General features: G+C 42.5%; 1 protein-coding gene across 1 annotated transcript in view; it reads left to right on the forward strand.

Moving 5' to 3' along the window:
- Positions 1 to 17292, forward strand: part of LOC123328863 (translation initiation factor IF-2-like) — a 384326-nt gene that overhangs the window by 252160 nt on the left and 114874 nt on the right. The gene's annotated exons all lie outside the window — the stretch shown is intronic.

Below are 17292 nucleotides of genomic sequence, written 5' to 3' on the forward strand. Positions count from 1 at the left end.
GTCTATGGTTAAAATAATTGGACAGCTAGGCCTAGTAACTATTTTTAATTGCTTGCTTGTTTTCTTGTAAACATCAAAGAGAACAGGGGAGGTTAGGAGTTTATAAAACAGATGCAATTATTTTTGTTGTTGTTCAGTCACTCAGTCATGTCTGACTCTTTGCGACCGTTCGGACTGCAGCACGCCAGGCTTCCCTGTCCTTCACTGTCTCCGGGAGTTTGCTCAAACTCATGTCCATTGAGTCGATGAAGCCATCCAGCCACCTCATTCTCTGTCCCTCCCTTCTCCCGCTGCCCTCAATCTTTGCCAGCATCAGGGTTTTGCCAGTGAGTCAGTTCTTCACACTCTGGTACTCTTGCCTGGAAAATCCCATGGACGGAGGAGCCTGGTGGGCTGCAGTCCATACTAAGGGTCAGACACGACTGAGCGACTTCACTTTCACTTTTCACTTTCATGCATTGGAGAAGGAAATGGCAACCCACTCCAGTGTTCTTGCCTGGAAAATCACATGAACAGAGGAGCCTGGTGGGCCACAGTCCATGGGGTCGCTAAGAGTCAGACACGACTGAGTGACTTCCCTTTCACTTTTCACTTTCATGCATTGGAGAAGGAAATGGCAACCCACTCCAGTGTTCTTGCCTGGAGAATCCCAGGGACGGGGGAGCCTGGTGGGCTGCCGTCTATGGGGTCGCACAGAGTCAGACACGACTGAAGTGACTTAGCAGCAGTTCTTCACATCTGGTGGCCAACTCACTGGAGCTTCAGCATCAGTCCTTCCAAAGAATATAAAGGTTAATTTCCTTTAGGATTGACTGTTATTATATCTTGTGATATAGTTAGAGCTGAGCGTGGGACACTTGGCTATGCTTTGTCCGTTGGCATCAAAATACTTTTCATGTTAAGAAACCATTTTCAAAGGAGAGTATTTAAGTAAGAGGAGATTCAGGAAGTTTGAGGACTGTTAAGTGTGGGGGAGGTGGGTTATAGCCACCGAGCTTCCCACCAGGCTTCCTCTGCTCTGTGCTGACTCTTTGGAGCTGTCTGTCACGCCGAGCTAGCACAGCAGATTCATACATATTTACCAGTTGCAAATTGTAAATGTGCAGCCCGGAGAGTAGCAGCGTTCTTTGTCTTTCTGCCTTTTTTCCCCCACTAATAATTTAAAAACTCCGAACACGCTCAGAACCCGGAGGCTGTCACCTGTCATTTCCTTTGTGTGCCAGTTAAGTCTTTGTAGTTTAAATGGAATTTTATTTTCCAGTTTAGAAGCCTCCACATAGGTAGACTGAGGTCTCCATCCTGTGTCGGGGCTCTGATGCAATGATTTATTAAGGTGCTAGGAGAAATATTGATCCTGCTAATAGCTTCTGTCTCACCACATAATGTTGTCCATTGTCCTCAGCTGAAAGACCATACTCCCTCCCTCGTCATCTGATTGACCATAAAGGCTTTGGCCTTTCCCCCGGAATTATCTCGCTTACCAAAGCGGTGGGTAAAGGTCCAATATTTATAGACTAATTAGTGGAGTCAACGGGCCTAAATAGAGTACTTTAAATAACACAAAGAAGTATTGTCTGGTACTGTGAAATTAGCAAAGTTGGGTCCAAGGCAGAGAAACAAGGGCTGAGAGCATGGACGGTGGAGGACGCATGGAACGCCGGAGGCAGCTGCCCTTCCTGCAGTGAGTAGGATGCGGCCAAGGTGGTGCCATCATAGCTCTCTTCTCCATAGCTTCTCTCCTTGATCCTAACTTCTTTTTACTTTTGAAAGATTTGGGATGTTCTGAGTTTGGTGTTGATTTATATTTTAGAGTTTAGTATCCAAGGATACCTATGGACAGGAATGTATTATTCAACACTCGAACTCTTGGGTATAAGGACATGTTAAAAATGCAAGTATCACTTTGTTATAGATAAAGCTTCTTTGTACTTTCAAAATGTCTTGGAAGTCTTAATTATTTCCAAGGTATAATTAGCCCAATTTGGAAAATTTTAAAAGTTGCTGGAAAATAAACAAAATGGGATTGTGTCAAATTAAAAGTTTCTCCCTGGTGAAGGAAACCATCAATGAAATGGTAGCCTACTGAATGGGAGAAGATATTCACAAATCATATATCCAATAACAGGTTTATATCCCAGATCAATAATAACAGCAAAATAATAATCTGATTAAAAAAAATATATATATAGAGGACCTGAATAGACATTGTTCCAAAGAAGGCATTCAGATGGCCAACAGGTGTATGAAAAGATGCTCAACATTACTAAATATTAAGGAAATGCAAATCACAACCACCATGAGATACCATTTCACACCTGTTACAATGGCTATTATTATGTATACCTGTGGCAGATTCATTTTGATATTTGGCAAAACTAATACAATTATGTAAAATTTAAAAATAAAATAAAATTAAAAAAATAAATAAAAAAATTAAAAAAGACAAAAAATGGCAAATGTTGGAGAAGATGGAGAGAACACACACACACACACACACACACAGAGAAGTCGCTCAGTTATGTCCAACTCTTTGCGACCCCATGGATTGTAGCCCACCAGGCTCCTCAGTCCATGGGATTTTCCAGGCATGAATACTGGAGTGGGTTGCCGTTTCCTTCTCCAATGGAGAGAACAGGGAACCCTTATACACTGTTGGTGAGACTGGAAATTGGCACAGCCATTATGGAAGACTGTATGGAAAGTCCTCCAAAAATTAAGTTATGGGTCCTCCATATGGTCCAGTTACTCTAATTCTCTGTATTGCTATGAAGAATACGAAAACACTAATTGAAAATCATGTATGCACCTCTGTGTTCATTGCAACAGTTATTTACAATTGCTGAGATAGGAAAACAACATAAAGTTTGCATTGATGGATGAATGGATAAAGATGATGCAGTAAAAATACAGTGAACTACTACTCAGCCATGAAAAGAATGAAATCCTGCCATTTGAGACAACCTGGATGGACTTTGAAGGTGTTATGCTGAGTGGAATAAGTCAGGTGGCAAAAAACAGATACCACATGTCCTGAAATGAAAGTGAAGTCGCTCAGTCGTGTCCAACTCTTTGCAACCCCATGGACCGTAGCCTACCACGCTCCTCCGTCCATGGGATTCTCCAGGCAAGAGTACTGGAGTGGGGGGCCATTTCCTTCTCCACAGGATCTTCCCCACCCAGGGATCAAACCCAGGTCTCCTGCATTGTAGGTCTGAGCCACCAGGGAAGCCCGTATGTTCTAACTCATATGTATAATTTTAAAAACCAAAGCAAATTAACCAAAAAGATAAAAGCAAACTCATAGACACAGAGAGCAGATGAGTGGTTACCAGAGGGGAAGGCAGTTGGGCAGTGAATGAAATGGGTGAAGTGGGTGGTGTCAACTCTGTGGTGACGGACGGGAACTCGCAGTAGCTATGGCAACTTGCAATAGCGATCACTGTGTAGTGTATACAGATGTTGGGTTTATAGTGCTGTACTCTGGAAATTTATGTAAGTAAAGAAAAGGAAAATTTTGCTAATGCAACAGGAAGTATATTGGGCTGGAAGACCAGGTTTGGTTCTCGGTTTTATGACCAGTAGCTGTGTATCCTTATAGTGGTCACACTAGGCCTTTGGGTACCAATTTCATCATTTTAGAATGAGAGCTTCAAAAAAACTATAAACATCAAAGGAGATTATGAATGTAAAGTGCTGTAAATTATGCAGCACTTACACATATGTAACTCCCTCCCTTCTCCCCAACTTTATTGCGATGTTATTGACATATATGTAAGTTCAGGGTATACAGTGTGGTGATTTGATGCATGTACATATTGTGAAATGGTTACCATAATATGATTAGTTAACATCTCTGTCCCCTCACATAATTACCATTTTGATGGTGATAATATTTAAGATCGACTATCTTAACAACATTCATATATGTATATGTGTGCGTGTGTGTGTGTGTGTGTGTGTGTGTGTGTGTGTAATTCAGTGCTGTTAACGATAGTTGCCATGCTGTGCATTGACTCCCCCAGAATTTGTCTTACAGTTGGAAGTTTGTGCCCTTTGACCTGGCATCTCTCCGTTTTCCCCACCCCTCAGCCCCTGATAACCACCATTCTACTTTCTGTTTCTGTGATGTCAGCTTTTTTAGATTCCACATGTAAGTGAGAACACACAGGGCTTATCTTTTCCCATCCGATTTATTTCACTTAGCGTGCGACCCTTAGGTCCTTCTATGTTATCACGAAAGTCAGAATTTCTACCTTTCATGTGGCTAAATTAATATTCCACACTATATGTACACATTACTTTGTTTATTCCCTCAGTGATGGGCATCAGGTCGTTCCCGCCTCTTGCCTGTTGTGAATAATGCTGCAGTGAGCATGGAGGTGCAGATCTCTCTTTGAGACAGAGATTTAACTTGGCTGTACACCCAGAAATGGGATCGATGGGTCATACTATATATAGTTCTGGTTTTAATGTTCTGAGGAAGCTCCATTTTGTTTTCTGTAGTGGCTGCACCAGTTTACATTCCCATAAACATCTATTTCTGCTTTATTGACTATGCCAAAGCCTTTGACTGTGTGGATCACAAGAAACTGTGGAAAATTCTGAAAGAGATGGGAATACCAGACCACCTGACCTGCCTCTTGAGAAATCTGTATGCAGATCTGGAAGCAACAGTTAGAACTGGACATGGACCAACAGACAAAAAGCAAGAGAGTTCTAGAAAAACATCTATTTCTGCTGTATTGACTATGCCAAAGCCTTTGACTGTGTGGATCACAATAAACTGTGGAAAATTCTGAAAGAGATGGGAATACCAGACCACCTGATCTGCCTCTTGAGAAATTTATATGCAGGTCAGGAAGCAACAGTTAGAACTGGACATGGAACAACAGACTGGTTCCAAATAGGAAAAGGAGTACGTCAAGGCTGTATACTGTCACCCTCCTTATTTAACTTCTATGCAGAGTACATCATGAGAAACACTGGACTGGAAGAAACACAAGCTGGAATCAAGATTGCCAGGAGAAATATCAAGTCTCAGATATGCAGATGACACCACCCTTATGGCAGAAAGTGAAGAGGAACTCAAAAGCCTCTTGATGAAAGTGAAAGTGGAGAGTGAAAAAGTTGGCTTAAAGCTCAACATTCAGAAAACGAAGATCATGGCATCTGGTCCCATCACTTCATGGGAAATAGATGGGGAAACAGTGGAAACAGTGTCAGACTTTATTTTTGGGGGCTCCAAAATCACTGCAGATGGTGACTGCAGCCATGAAAGTAAAAGACGCTTACTCCTTGGAAGGAAGGTTATGACCAACCTAGATAGCATATTCAAAAGCAGAGACATTACTTTGCCAACAAAGGTCTGTCTAGTCAAGGCTATGGTTTTTCCTGTGGTCATGTATGGATGTGAGAGTTGGACTGTGAAGAGGGCTGAGTGCCGAAGAATTGATGCTTTTGAACTGTGGTGTTGGAGAAGACTCTTGAGAACTCCTTGGACTGCAAGGAGATCCAACCAGTCCATCCTAAAGGAGATCAGTCCTGGGTGTTCTTTGGAAGGACTGATGCTAAAGCTGAAACTCCAGTACTTTGGCCACCTCATGCAAAGAGTTGACTCACTGGAAAAGACTCTGATGCTGGGAGGGATTGGGGGCAGGAGGAGAAGGGGACGACAGAGGATGAGATGGCTGGATGGCATCACTGACTCGATGGACGTGAGTCTGAGTGAACTCCGGGAGTTGGTGATGGACAGGGAGGCCTGGCATGCTGCAATTCATGGGGTCGCAAAGAGTCGGACACGACTGAGTGACTGAACTGAACTGAACTGAAAGAGTTCCCCAGGGGAGGAGTGGGACGGGGTGGGAGGTACAAGGGAGATTCAAGAGTTCAGTTCAGTCACTCAGTCATGTTCGACTCTCTGTGACCCCACGGACTGCAGCACGCCAGGCTTTCCTGTCCATCACCAACTCCCGGAGCTTACTCAAATTCATGTCCATTGAGTTGGTGATGCCATCCAGCCATCTCATCCTCTGTCGTCCCCTTCTCCTCCTGCCCCCAATCCCTCCCAGCATTAGGGTCTTTTCCAAAGAGTCAGTTCTTGTCATCAGGTGGCCAAAGTATTGGAGTTTCAGCTTCAGTGTCAGTCCTTCTAATGAATATTTGGGACTGATTTCCTTTAGGATGGATTGGTTGGATCTCCTTGCAGTCCACGGGACTCTAAAGAGTCTTCTCCAACTCCACAAAGGCATCAGTTCTTCGGTGCTCAGCTTTCTTTATAGTCCAACTCTCACATCCATACACGGCTACTGGAGAAACCATAGCTTTGACAAGACGGACCTTTGTCGGCAAAGTAATGTCTCTGTTTTTTAATATGCTGTCTAGGTTGGTCATAGCCTTTCTTGTAAGGATCAAGCATCTGTTAATTTCATGGCTGCAGTCACCATCTGCAGTGATTTTGGAGCTCAAGAAAATAAGTCTGTCACTGTTTCCATTGTTTCCCCACATATTTGCCATGAAGTGATGGGACTGGATGCCATGGCCTTAGTTTTTTGAATGTTGAGCTTTAAGCCAGCTTTTTCACTCTCCTCTTTCACTTTCATCAAGAGGCTCTTTAGGTTTAAGAGGGAGGGGACATATATACCTATGACTGACTCATGTTGATGTATGGCAGTAACCACCACAAAGTTGTAAAACAATTATCCTCCGATGTAAATAAGTTTAAAAAAAAGAAGTGCAGTGGGATTTCTTTTTCTCTGTATCATTTTTAACGTGTTATTTCTTGTCTTTTCTGCTAACTGCAGTTTTAAGAAGTGTGAGGTGATAGCTCATTGTGGTTTTGGTTTGCATTCTCCTAATGCTTAGTGATGTTTGAGCATTTTTTCCTGTCCTGTTGGCCATGTTTTGAATTCAGGAAGTGTGAGACTTCTTACTTTGTGCTTTGTTGAGGTTGCTTTGACTGTTTAGAGTCCCCTATGAATCTTAGGGTGGATTTTTAATTTTTTTTTTTTTTTGGTAGGGATTGCATTAAATCCATAGTTCACTTTTTGGTAGTATTGACTATAATATTAAGTCTTCCAATGCATGAACTTGGAATTTCTTTCCATTGATTTTTATCTGCTTCAGTTTCTTTCATCAGTGTCATAATTTTCAACATATAGATCTTTCCCCCCCTTGGTTAAATTTATTCCTAAATATTTTGTTATTTTTGATCCTATTGTAATGTCTATGGGATTCTTTATTTCTTCTTAAGATATAACATTTTTAAGATATTTCTTTTTTTAGTGTATCAAAACACAACTTATTTTTATATGTTGACTTTGTACCATTTATGAATTAGTTTATTAATTCTAACAATCTTCTGGCATGTCATTTAAATTCTATATGGGCCACTGAGGGATTTCTTTTGAAATAAATGTAGGCAGAAATGGGATTTCAGTTAGGACTACTGCTAAGTTAGTAATATTGTACCCTGTTTTGTCCATGTGGTTTCTACTCATGTATAGATGCATCTTTATGCCCACCTACTTTTTTGTATCTTGTATACATCTTGGAAGGGATGGGAAAATCTCTTTAGAATTTCCAGAGGAGATTGTGGAATCTCTTTGGAAATAATGAGGAATGCCTTGTATACTTATAATATTATTGCAGTGACCTACCTGTCATTATTTATATTTTCCCCAGTAGCATTAGTATTCTTGAAAAGATAACTTTGTGCTTTCTCACAGTATTCTGGACTTAGAAGGGAAACAATAAGAAAAACAAGTCAATACTTTAGCCTGTCTACCTTAGGTAAACATCGCCATGTGCCTGATTTATGCTGGGCTTTCTACTTCATCATCCTGCATTTCCTTTAATCCCTTCACTTGTCGTTATCTACTTGGGAACTAATAATTTGTAAAACCAGAAACCAAAGCAAAATCAAATCATACAAATGAAATAAAAAAGGAAGGAGGCAGATATGTTTTAGTGAGGCAGTTCTGAGGAACTGTGAGTATTTGACCCCAGTAAAGTATGAGTTTTCTTTTCAGACTTAATCATCACAGCAGCCAAAGGTCAAGCCCAGTCTGTCTTCAGTTCAGTTCAGTTCAGTCGCTCAGTCATGTCTGACTCTTTGCGACCCCATGAATCACAGCACGACAGGCCTCCCTGTCCATCACCAACTCCCAGAGTTCATTCAGACTCCCATCCATCGAGTCAGTGATGCCATCCAGCCATCTCATTCTCTATCGTCCCCTTCTCCTCCTGCCCCCAATCCCTCCCAGTATCAGAGTCTTTTCCAATGAGTCAACTCTTCTCATGAGGTGCCCAAAGTACTGGAGTTTCAGCTTTAGCATCATTCCTTCCAAAGAAATCCCAGGGCTGATCTCCTTCAGAATGGATTGGTTGGATCTCCTTGCAGTCCAAGGGACTCGCAAAAGTCTTCTCTAACACCACAGTTCAAAAGCATCAATTCTTCCATGCTCAGCCTTCTTCACAGTCCAACTCTCACATCCATACATGACCCCAGGAAAAACCATAGCCTTGACTAGACGGACCTTTGTTGGCAAAGTTATGTCTCTGCTTTTCAATATACTATCTAGGTTGGTCATAACTTTCCTTCCAAGGAGTAAGCGTCTGTCTTATGGAGCAGTTTTTGTTTGTTTGTTTGTTTGTTTTGGAAAATTACAATACTTGTCGAATGGTGGTAGTCCCGCATTCACCATTGACTTGTCATGGACCACTCAGTGCAGGTTCTGCGAGACTTAGCAGCAGCATAATGCTAATCCAAATGGTCATAGTGATGCTCATGTTCTCTGCTGTTGCCATCCTTCCTTTCTATTACCTTTCCCATCTCCTGATGTCCTCTCTTACCTTCAGGTGCCCACTGTGTCCGTAGCTTGCCCCTGCCCAAAGTTCCCGTTTTGTTTCAAGACCTCTCAACCTTCTACCTGCCCACATACAGAATAGCCCAGCCTCCAAAATTATTGCACCTTTGCCCTCTCTGTGTCATTACAAAATCTCATTTTCCTCCTCCAATTATGGCTGACTGAATTAGGTAAAAGTACTTTGATGAAACAGTTCATAATAAGGTCTTTGTGACCAAAGAAAGCTCCTCCCTTAATTCTCCTATGGGTGTGTTTCCATTTTAAAAGAGAATGATGGCCTTCAAGTATGTTATTTTTCAGATAAACAATTTATCCATTTATTCAATAGAAACTGAGCACCTGGTCTCATTTTCATGTGCTAAGACAGACAAAGGACCATGCAGTCAGGTAGGTCCTTTCGGGTGGCTTGGTCCTGAACCTCAAATTATGACATGGCCTAAACCCTTATGCTGGGCTTCTCAGGTGGCTCTGTGGTAAATCATCCACCTGCTAATGCAGGAGATGTGAGTTCTATCCCTGGGCTGGAAAGATCCCTTGGAGGAGGAAATGGCAGCCCACTCCAGCATGGACACTCCACTCGTATAGACACAGAAGCCTGGCGGGCTGCAGTCCTTGGGGTCGCAAAGAGTCAGGCACGACTGAGCACACATCACGCACAAACCCTTATGGGACCTCAGGGCTGTCTGAGTCCTGCTGTTCATCCCAGGAGGGCAGCATCCTGCCTCTGCCTACCCTGTAGGCTTCAGGGATCTCAGAGCAAGCGGGAGCAGAGAGGAAGGGTGCAGGAAGCATGCACGGGCGGGGAGACAAAGTGGAAACAGAGGAGAAAGTATACAGCCACGGGAGCTGAATGATTTAACCATCAGTCTCTCCTGACCCTAAAATTCTGTGTCTGTGAGAAAGAAAAAGGGGAGGAAAGAAGAATAAAAAGGGAAGGAGGAAGGTTCTGGGAATACAGTCAAAGCTGCATTTCTTTAACTAAGAGCCTCGTTAATAGATATATTACGATGCACTGTTTGCCTCCCAGAGCAGAGGTGGGCCCTCTTTTGTAGCTTCTAGGAATTTCAAAGCTAGGTTGGCACATGGCACGCTTCCGTGACATCAGAAAATGTCTCCCATGGAGAGGTGGGGGGCTGTCAGTAAATACTTAAGCATTTTCTTCCCTAAAGAGGGAACCCTTTAGAAGAGACCCTAAAGAACCCTCAAAGAGGCCTGGTTAGACATGAGAAATCTCTCAGAGGATCGTGGCTACAGGTCGCTTGCTCCTTCCTGGCAGAGGTTGGGGAGAGGATGTGGGCACGGAGCATCAGGCAGCGATCAGGCCGGCTAAGAACCGAGTCCAGCTTCCTTATAGAGTGGCTGCTCACTCAGCTGAAAAAGTGCGGTGGAGTGTTTTTTGAAGAAAATTTAAAAAGACGCTAAGTGGAAGTCGCTCAGTCGTGTCCGACTCTGTGGCCCCATGGATTATACGGTCCGTGGAATACTCTGGGCCAGAACACTGGAGTGGGTAGCCTTTCCCTTCTCCAGGGGATCTTCCCAACCCAGGGATCAAACCCAGGTCTCCCGCATTGCAGGCGGATTCTCCACTAGCTGAGACACCAGGGACTCTAAGCTCACTGCTACACGTGTTAAGTCCGGTCTCAACGCGGCTGGGCTGTTGCAGATGCGCAGTTGCGCTGGGCCGTCTTCCCGATGCCATGGGCAGGTGTGGCCCTGGAAGGAAGCCTGCGGGAGCCGGGAGGCTAGTAACAGCCTAGTGAGAGATTGTGTCATCATGATGTAATGTGTGATTTATATGGTGTTAGGATAGCAAATGTTCTTTTGCTTTGCCATCCAACAGGATCAGAGATGGTTGCAATTTATTAAACCTACAACTATTAAATTTGACCAAATTATAATGTACCTTTTAAGATTAAAAAAAAAATGTTTCGGGTATATAAAAATGCTCTGTTTGCTTTAAAAGGTCAGCAGTTTCTTGGAGCAGAAATACGCCATGTGATTCTTTTTAGAAGATAAGCAGTCCCCCAGACTTGATTTAATCACCCCATTCTGAGCTCTCATGTCAAATGTCAGCTCCTTCTGTGTTCCGAGGGGGTGTGGTGCTTGGAGGAGGATCTGAGAAAGCATGTCTTGAGGGGATGGCATCTGTGATTTTGATTTTATTTTACAAAGCCAAGTGAAATTAAATTTAGGATTGTGTGTGTTTTTGAGAATTCTCTAAAGTTACTTTAAAAAAAGTGTCTTGGGTTATTAGAGTACTTGAAGGATGTTGCTGGGATAAGACACAAATACATTAGGGATTTACTCTCTAAATATGGGTTGTTTATAGTCTAAACTTTTCAACATGAGGCATATTTTGTCATATGAAACCCTTGCTTTAATAGCATAAAATGGTGATTTAGGTTTCTTTTGTAATATCTGAAAAGATTCATCCAAGATTAACTCTCTTGTTAACATTAAGTGCAGCTCCTTTGCCAAGAATAAGTATCCTGAAGATAACCCTTAGAATCTTTGGAAGGAGAAGGAGAATTGGGGTCTTGGAGCACATTATTGTGGGAAAGTTACTTCACTTCTCTTAGGTTTCGTTTTCTCATGTAGCAACCAGGCCAATGATAGTTCTCTCTCAGTGTCTCCGTGGTAGTTGATTCTCTGAAGAGTGGAATTTCACTTATTTCAAGAAGGGAGAGATGCACCTTGTCTGCAATCAGGTACAAGAAGAGAAAGATGTGTGGGCAAAACTATTTGAAATGGCCCTAAGTTGCCCATAAGGAATGGCAAATGTGGTTCTCTGTCCGCCTGCACCATCTCTTGAGAAGTCCTGTTCAGGCCATTTTTCCCTCCAGAAACCAGGTGATGGTGAGCTCTGAAGGAAGATCCCATGTTGCATGAAAACTTTCGGATGGTGGGACACCCGCCATGTGTGCCTAAAATACCCAACCCCAGATCTTCCCTAGCTAGTATTGGTTTCTCTTCCCCTTGCTCCTAGGACCTCAGCATCAGTCTTTCCTGAACCGACAGGACCTTGACGTGGGGTTCAGTACAGCTTTTAGGGCTTGATCACGGAGTTCCACTTGAAGTGGACGGTTCTAAACTGAGAACCGGGTTCTTGTGAGATAATCCTCATTTTATTTTGATGCTGAGGAGGAGACAGATGTGAGTGAGGCTCAGAGCTTGTGTATGTTTGCAGGATGCCCGAGCAGCATCCTCTAGAATCCACTTATACTGTTCATATTTTAAGTGGTAGTCAATTTAAGCAGTGTTTAAAATGACATCATCTGAAAAAGCATGTATTATTGATCTATAGCTATTTTGACATGAAGTGTCTTTGGTCATTGTGAACCACAGAACTTCTGTTTTTGTAAAGTCAACACTGTAAGCTGAAAACATAAAAAGGAATTAAAGTTGCATTAAAGTTATTTTGCTAGGTTGAACAGAAGGGTGAGCACTTCCTAATGAATTATTTTAAAATATTTTAAAATAGCAGTTAATGTTTTGCTATGCTTGTCTGAGTTGGGCTTTCGAGACTAGGTAACAACTCATTTCTCAGCGACTGAATTTTCAAATTTCCATTTACAAGATAGAGGCATTAAGATGCAAGGTCTTCTGGAGACTGTTTCATTGCTCTCCCTTAGTAAATTCAGTATGACTGATCTTACAACAGACTCACTGATACATTATAAAACAGAACTGTCTCTCTCAACCACAAATATTTGCTGTTTTTATGCCAAGGATGGTCCTAGGTGGCAAGGATGAAAAGCCTTGGGGAATTTGTTATATTTAATATGAATACATGAGCAGAGAGTTTCAAAAAGTGTATGGACTTCTGCTGCAAAGGGAAGCACAAGAGTCAGTGGGAGAACCAGGAAGGGGTCTGAAACCAATGGGTGAGAGTCTGAAAAAAGACTTTCTTTTTAATTAACCACTTTGAAGTGAGCAATCCAGTGGACTTTGGTGGGGGGAGGGTTGCTGGAGGGTGTAGCCGAAATCAATTTGGATAGGATTTTGATGAAAAAAGGAGGAAACAGGTGAATGGAGGGAACAATAGATATCATACAGTAAATGTCTCTTAGTCTTACGTGATGGCGTGCATTCCTTTCCTTGTAACAAGATCCTAAGTTTTCCTTAGGGAGCCTGAGGTCAAAGGTTGCCTTAGGTCTCTTGTTAACTTGCGGAATTCAAGTGGTGCTCACATCATCCTACTCAGAGTATTACTCCCTCACCCTGCTTGCAGACCGTAGAGCTAGCATGTGAAGCAAGCCAGGTTAATGAGACCAATTTTAAAATATTTCTTGAACTCATGGAAGAATTTTGCTTTATTTTTGTTTTAAGCTTGAGGTGGTTATATGATACAGCAGAAATCTAGACTTCTGGTAATTATTTTGGTTCTATTAACGATAACCTGCTTAAAAACAAAACCATAGCTAAGGCTTTAACTGAATGAAGGAGAAAGTTTCTGATAATATAATTTAAGCGCCTAGATCTAGCCATACCTGAATATGTTATCCTTTGGACTTTTCTGTTAAGTGTGCCAATAATTTTTCCTTTTTTCTTTAGCTACTTTGGATTGGGTTTCTGTCATTTGAAACTGGAATAGTTCTAAATAAATTGTTTTGGGTTTTTTTGTGGTTTCTTTTTAAAGCAGAATTTTGTTACTTTTGATTTAAAAAGAATCCGTGGCAGTTCCCCAATATTTCCTCTGAAAGGGAAGCTTATATCCTGTTTTCACATGTATTTATCAGAAATTTAACCTTAGTTTCTTAAAGCCTTATTTCAGAACAGCACTTTATATCAATTACACACAAAAGGAAAGAAGCCTTTCACCAAATTTTAGACATAGAAAATCATTAATTTTTTATAAAACTTTATTTTGTTTTTATAGTAATATATTCTCCAACTACCCTCTCGGTGGAGAGGACTTAGGTTTCTGGACATCAATGCCCTTGGCACTGGGGAAGTTAAACCCACACACCATTTTTGTATCTGTACCTGCCTTACCTGGCCGCACTTGGGATCTCAGACCCCTCTCTCTCCTAGGGTTTGCAGTGGTATCTCAGCACTAGAGAGTCCCACTTTCCAGAAGAGCCTCTGAAGAGCTGTCCCTGGTTTAGTCTCCCTTGCAGATTTTTGGAGCTGTCTGAACATATGCAGATGTATTGGGGCAGAACTTTTTTTTTTTTTTTTTTTTTGTAGTGGCGCTAGTGATAAAGAATCTGTCTGCCAATCCAGGAGACTTAAGAGATGCAGGTTCAATCCCTGGGTGGGGAAGATCCCCTGGAGGAGTGCATAGCAACCCACTCCAGTATTCTTGCCTGGAGAGTCCCTTGGACAGAGGACCCTGGTGGGCTGTGGCCCCTGGGGTTGCACAGAGTCAGAGACGACTGAAGCAGCTTCGCACGCATGACCATCCATTGTTAACTCAAACTAGTCATTCCAAATTGTAAAACCTCCTGCGTGGTTTGCTCACCAGTATTTCAAAATGAAAGCATCCTCTTGGGATTTACAAGACGAAAGCAAAGCCAGATTGCACCTCTGTCGGTCTCATCTGGTGATTATTTAGCAAGTGTACTTGCAGAGCATTCTCTTTGATGTCTTTTATCAGTTACCTTTTCAGCCAGAGATAACTTTCATCTTCACACACCATTAATGAATTTTTTAAAACGTTTGCTCCCCTTACGCACATATCTTGTCATTTATCTAGGGGTACAAATTAAGTTAATGTGTTCTTCTATGGATTCTCTGCCTCTTTGAAGCCATTTCACTTCTGTACTTTTGTCTCTGGTTTGTTTTCATTTAAGGAAACTAAAGCAGGTGTAGACTAAGGAGCGGTAACTTGACAAAAGTAGTTGATCGTATTAGAGGACCCTTCCCTCAGGAAAATGCAATTCAGACTTTGCTAAAGAGCCTGTTCTCCAGTTGGTCTTTGGACCGAGGGCGGGGTTCTTGGAGAAGTGATCCAGTTCGGAGGCAAGAGGATGGGCCAGGTCCATCTCTCCTATGATTTAATGGTCGGCTGAGCCAGCTTAGCAAACAGTGAGCTTGCATGCCTTGTTGAAACAATAATCCTCAATTGGTCCAAAGGGAGATGCTGACAACACATGTGGGAAGAGAGCCATTTAGTCCAGCCCGCATTGTTTGTATCTGAGATACTGCGCAGAAGACACTCGCTTCCAGGGAATTCAATCTGACATCAAGGCCGGGCAAGTCAAGCTGAGGGATTTGTGAGAAGGATGATTTGGAGTAATTTGTACTCTTCTGACTGTTTTCTGGGGCTTCCCTGGAGGTTCAGTGGTAAAAGAATCCTACTGCTAATGCAGGAAATATGGGTTTGATCCCCTGGAGAAGGAAATGGCAACCCATACCAGTATTCTTGGCTGTAGGACCCCATGGACAGAGGAGCCTGGTGGGCTGGAGTCCATGGGGTCACGAAAGAGTCAGACACGACTGAGCATGCACGCACGCACAACTGTTTTCTAGTTCCTGTGTCTTGCTGTTGAAGCCGTTCTGAAACACCCAAGAATGGTGAGACTGGTGGTAGCTAAAAGATCTCTCCTCCTTTTTTTTTTTTTTTTTTTTAAACCTCTTGGCCACACCCCTCAGCATATGGATCTTAGTGCCCTGACCAGGGAACAGACTCGTACTCGCTGCATGGGAAGTGCAGAGTCTTAACCACTAGACCACCAGGGAAATCCCTTAAAAGGCTCTTTGAATGATTGGTTTATTTAGATGTAAACAGTTTATCATCATAGTTCAGTATTTTTATTTATTTTAAAACTGTATTTGGCTGCCCTGGTCTTAGTTGTGGCCTGCAGGGTCTTCCGTCTTCCCTACAGCATGTGGGATCTTTAGTTGCGTCCTGTGGGGTCTTGTTCACTGACCCAGGATCAAAACTGGGCCCCCTGTGTTGGGATCTCAGAGTCTTAGCCACTGGACCACTAGGGAAGTCCTCAAAATTCAGTCTTCATTAAGTATTTTTCACAAATAATAAAAAAAAGCAAAAAAAAAAAAATAAAAAAAAATAAAAAAAGCAGAAATTGGGGGTGCAGGGCCCACATCTCTGTGCCCTGGAAATCTGCAGTCTTGGGAGGCATGGATCCATAGAAGGCGATGAGCTGGAGACATGCAGTGAGAAGGTAAAGGGACTTTATTTCATTTTGATTTAGGTCCTTTGCAGTGGCTCCCCTTTGCTGTGAAAGTGACATGGGAACTCCTCACTGTCCAGAAGCCCCCATGGGATCTGGCCCTCCTGCCCCGTGACCTTTCCTTGTGCCACTTGCTCAGTGTTTAGCAGACCCCAGGTGTCCGGGTCAGACTTCCCCTCCACGTGGCCACAGGGCATTTGCATCTGCTGCCTGTGCTGCTCTTGACCAGAACCAGAGCTTGGTGTCTTCTTCTGATCCTTAAGCTTTCAGCTTGAATACCAGCTCTTCCTAGAAAGTGAAAGTGTGGTCGCTTAGTCATGTCCAATTCTCTGCGATCCCATGACTGTAGACCACCAGACTCTTTTATCCATGGGATTCTCCAGGCAAGAATACTGGAGTGGGTGGCCATTCCCTTCTTCTCCAGGGGATCTTCCTGACCCAGGGATCGAACCCGGGTCTCCTGCATTGCAGGCAGATTCTTTACGGTCTAAACTGCAGGAAGAGGCACTCCTCCTAGACGCCTTCTCTAAACCTTCCTAACCCCACTCCATATCCAGTCACTCCATCCACTGACCACATTTTACCTCCTTCACAGCGCAACACTTTGAAATAGCTTTTAGCTTGTCTCTTTCCTGTTACCACTAGAATTCATGGACTAGCGTAATTACGTATGCTTCGTCTCCTTTTGTGTACCATAACTTCCACGCACTTTGTCTTTGTGTTTCCTTTTTTAAAACAGTTTAGCCAAGTAGTGCACTGTGATCGCATTTTCTTCCTTGAAGTTCTGATTGTTTGTTTGTTGTGCCTGGAGCACATTTTTTGGGGGGGGCCACATTTTTTCATTTACTTAATTTTTCTTGGCTTGCAGGCAAACTTTCAAGGCCTAAGTAAAATGCCACTTAATAAAATTGTCCTAAGTATTTTATTCTTTCCGTTGCAATGGTGAATGGAATTGTTTCCTTAATTTCTCTTTCTGTTTTCACCATTGCAACGGAAAGAATAAAATACTTAGGAATATATCTACCTAAAGAATCTAAAGACCTATATATAGAAAACTATAAAACACTGGTGAAAGAAATCAAAGAGGACACTAACAGATGGAGAAATATACCATGTTCATGGATTGGAAGAATCAATGTAGTGAAAATGAGTATACTACCCAAAGCAATCTATAGATTCAATGCAATCCCTATCAAGCTACCAACAGCATTCTTCACAGAGCTAGAACAAATAATTTCACAATTTGTATGGAAAAACAAAAAACCTCGAATAGCCAAAGCGATCTTGAG

This window comes from Bubalus bubalis, chromosome 13 (assembly GCF_019923935.1).
Source record: "Bubalus bubalis isolate 160015118507 breed Murrah chromosome 13, NDDB_SH_1, whole genome shotgun sequence".
NCBI classification, from domain to species: Eukaryota; Metazoa; Chordata; class Mammalia; order Artiodactyla; family Bovidae; genus Bubalus; species Bubalus bubalis.